Source organism: Amblyomma maculatum, unplaced genomic scaffold, assembly GCF_055883805.1.
Source record: "Amblyomma maculatum isolate TAMU_Amacu unplaced genomic scaffold, ASM5588380v1 scaffold_13, whole genome shotgun sequence".
NCBI lineage: Eukaryota > Metazoa > Arthropoda > Arachnida > Ixodida > Ixodidae > Amblyomma > Amblyomma maculatum.
The window spans coordinates 8426060-8429957 of record NW_028146738.1 but is presented as its reverse complement, the minus strand read 5'-3'; the positions used below and the strand labels follow the sequence as shown (position 1 = coordinate 8429957).

At 45.8% G+C, this 3898-nt stretch overlaps 1 non-coding gene across 1 annotated transcript; it reads right to left on the bottom strand.

The window, feature by feature from the left end:
- Window positions 1-251: 251 nt before the first annotated feature.
- On the bottom strand, window positions 252-324 carry TRNAM-CAU (transfer RNA methionine (anticodon CAU)). The gene has a single exon. It is a non-coding gene; the product is annotated as a tRNA-Met (tRNA).
- Window positions 325-3898: the final 3574 nt, after the last annotated feature.

Here is a 3898-nt window from a genome sequence, read left to right as displayed (position 1 = left end):
TAGTGAACCAATTTTTTAAATATTTTTTTAACCTCTGTTACTTAAGGAAAAATGAGATCAATCAAGGGGAAATGAGGGTGCTCGTTATAATACATGAAGGAAATAAGCCAACAGTCAGCGAGGCCAAGGAAAGCGTTGGGGATGGTACTTTGTCTTTTTTTTTTAATGTTTACTTGGATAATCACAGAAATTAGTAATGTAATCTGTTTAGGGGAAAGATAATTAGACACAAAGTAGAAGAAAAAACAACGTGCCGATGGTGGGATCCGAACCCACGACCTCCGAATAATGCGTCCGGTGCTCTTCCAACTGAGCTACATCGGCCGCTGTCCCCCCTGCTACTTTCTTGGGTATTTATGTTGTCTGTATACGAACCTTGAGAGTGTTGACCAGCGCCACCCTCAGCCATAGCGGCGGACGTGGGACGTCCTTTGTTACCGCCAGCGTCACGTAGAACGTGATCAAGAGCGAAGGCGAAAGCTGTGCTAGAACCCTCTTACGCTACCTATGGCTTCAAGACTGCCAGAACCGAGACCCCCGTAAGCTACAAGCAGATCAATCAAGGGGAAATGAGGGTGCTCGTTATAATACATGACGGAAATAAGCCAACAGTCAGCGAGGCCAAGCAAAGCGTTGGGGATGGTACTTTGTCTTTTTTTTTAATGTTTATTAGGATAATCACAGAAATTAGTAATGTAATCTGTTTAGGGGAAAGATAATTAGACACAAAGTAGAAGAAAAAACAACGTGCCGATGGTGGGATCCGAACCCACGACCTCCGAATAACGCGTCCGGTGCTCTTCCAACTGAGCTACATCGGCCGCTGTCCCCCCTGCTACTTTCTTGGGTATTTATGTTGTCTGTATACAAACCTTGAGAGTGTTCACCAGCGCCACCCTCAGCCATAGCGGCGGACGTGGGACGTCCTTTGTTACCGCCAGCGTCACGTAGAGTGTGATCAAGAGCGAAGGCGAAAGCTGTGCTAGAACCCTCTTACGCTACCTATGGCTTCAAGACTGCCAGAACCGAGACCCCCGTAAGCTACAAGCAGATCAATCAAGGGGAAATGAGGGTGCTCGTTATAATACATGAAGGAAATAAGCCAACAGTCAGCGAGGCCAATGAAAGCGTTGGGGATGGTACTTTGTCTTTTTTTTTTTAGTGTTTACTTGGATAATCACAGAAATTAGTAATGTAATCTGTTTAGGGGAAAGATAATTAGACACAAAGAAGAAAAAACAACGTGCCGATGGTGGCCGCCTTCGCTCTTGATCACGTTCTACGTGACGCTGGCGGTAACAAAGGACGTCCCACGTCCGCCGCCATGGCTGAGGGTGGCGCTGGTGAACACTCTCAAGGTTCGTATACAGACAACATAAATACCCAAGAAAGTAGCAGGGGGGACAGCGGCCGATGTAGCTCAGTTGGAAGAGCACCGGACGCGTTATTCGGAGGTCGTGGGTTCGGATCCCACCATCGGCACGTTGTTTTTTCTTCTACTTTGTGGCTAATTATCTTTCCCCTAAACAGATTACATTACTAATTTCTGTGATTATCCAAGTAAACATTAAAAAAAAAAGACAAAGTACCATCCCCAACGCTTTCCTTGGCCTCGCTGACTGTTGGCTTATTTCCTTCAAGGAAAAATGAGGTATATAAGCAAATATGGATAATTAAGAAAGGTTTTGGCCATTTTTTAATTTTTCAAGCTGTGTACCCCGCTATGTACTGTTGCTGCACCATCCCAGGTAGCACTATTATGAATAACCAAGGCACAGTCGTGGCTCATTACCACAACCCCTGTTAATATGCACATGCTTCATATTCCATATTTTGAGCACAAGACATCAGCAAAATGCAGTGAAACACTGGAAATGAGTGATGGATTTGCAATGGAAAGTTGGCCATTCAATGTGCCTTACTAATAATTTTAGTATCATTAATGACAGTGAAGAAAACTGCAGTCTGTGCACATTAAAAACCTCACTCAGAAGCTGTCAGCCAATCGAGTGCTCGCATATATAATGGTTCCCGAGATTTCAGCTGTAGATGTAGGAGTAAGGTCATTTAGCCATGAGACGTCATCAAGCCTTAGCTAAATCTAAAGGTGCATCAAGCTGCCCCACAGTTTTTTGTATAACGGCACCCAGAATAACTTCCTTATAGCTCCACAAATTACCGTTTAGTTCAACTTCACTAAAAAGTAGGCCTTAGTCATAACACTTTTTATGAGTATTTTTCTTTGTGATTTGTTACTGTGGGTATGATTCGCTTTTTTGGACAATTTCGCTCACGAATCAAACCATGCTTGCAGCAGCTAGCATTTTTTGGAACATATCATAAGACAGCCTATGTAGTAGCACTCACCATTCCACTCCCCGTGTCGGAACAATTGGGCACTCTTTGCAGTGCTGGGTGTCCAGCAGGCATAGCTCCCTGTGGCGATGCTGCAGGTAGCTCAGCCAAGGCCGGCACCACGCTTGTCAGCAGAGGTGAAGGAGGCTGCCATGCGCCTAGAAGCAATGCAAACCATAAATCAGTCTTGCAAGGTAGAAGATGCAACTGAAAACATGATGCAATTAATGCTATAGAGGCACAAATGAGAAAAGTCTCGCTGGTCCACGCCCCCCCCCCCCCCCTTCCTATAATAAAATAGAGCTGGCCAAGAAAGCAAGTCGGCATTAGCTCGGCAAAGTAGGTGGCTTCAGCTCTTCCATGAAATATGGGCACATTTTTTAAATTTAATATTTTCAGACCAAAATAGTCTATGCCAAGCCCCTTCAGCAACAAGCAGCCAAATAGAGCCCGTTATATGTTGTTACGACCGTGCATCATCCGCACTTGCGCGCTCTATTGTTCGCCTGTGGGCATAGGATAAGTGCTGTGGATATGTGCTGTTGGTACAAGGGCGCTAAGCGAGCCTGTTTCCAGGAATCCTTTTGTGTAAGCCTGTTGTGCTTTGTGGACACCCTGCAAATGCCAAATTGACCCTGTCAAGAGAAGGTCTAGAAAAACACAAAGAAATGTCCCCCTGCGGGAAATAGCAGGAAGTGCTTTGGTTCAATTGTTCACCCTTCCCGTCGAGAAGCCCTATCGTCCAGTGAGGAATGCCTACTGTACAAAGGAGACGACAGAGTGACACGTCCGCTGACGTGCAGGACAAGAAAGGAGCATGACGCATACGGCCATTAGAGGATTTCCTGGGAATGCAGGAAAGATTTGCAATTGTTGGAAAGGGACAATGCTGGGAGCCGTATGCGGCGCGCACGTGCACTTGGGTTTCTGAGAAGTAAATCCACTTGCCGGAACCAGCCTACCGATTCTTGGCTGAAGAATAGAAATGTACCTCCTCGCCGTTCCCAAGCTTTTCCCGCCAACAAGTGACCAGGCCCAACGAAACAATGCCGGGCCAGTCAGTGCTTCAGACCATCAGTGCAGTGATGTGTTCGATTGGATGCCGATATCTGAGGGGCGTGCCCTGGATTTGGTTGGCCAGCATCTTCAGAGAGGGGCTGGACATAGGGGGTTTTAAGGACGCTGCAGAGCACGAAATGTCGCTCTGAGCCCTGGGTAAACGGCTCATCCAGTCGCTTCTCGCTATGAACTCTTAACGCTTGCCATTTTGCTGATGTACCCTTCTTTTTCGTGTAAATAATCATGTAAATAAGTTTTCTCAAAGTGCCATTAAACCTGCTTGTATATATTTTACCAACTTCGAAGATTCAATCCTTCATGAACCCGGAGTCTCTGCACGCTACCAAGTGAAGGCCGGGTCGACATAGCCCCAGCGTCACGACAATGTGTGCATGTTACATACATACATACATATATACATACATACACGCGAGTGTTATTTCACCAGTTGCAGAAGCAAATTGGAAGATTTAATGAATGAAAA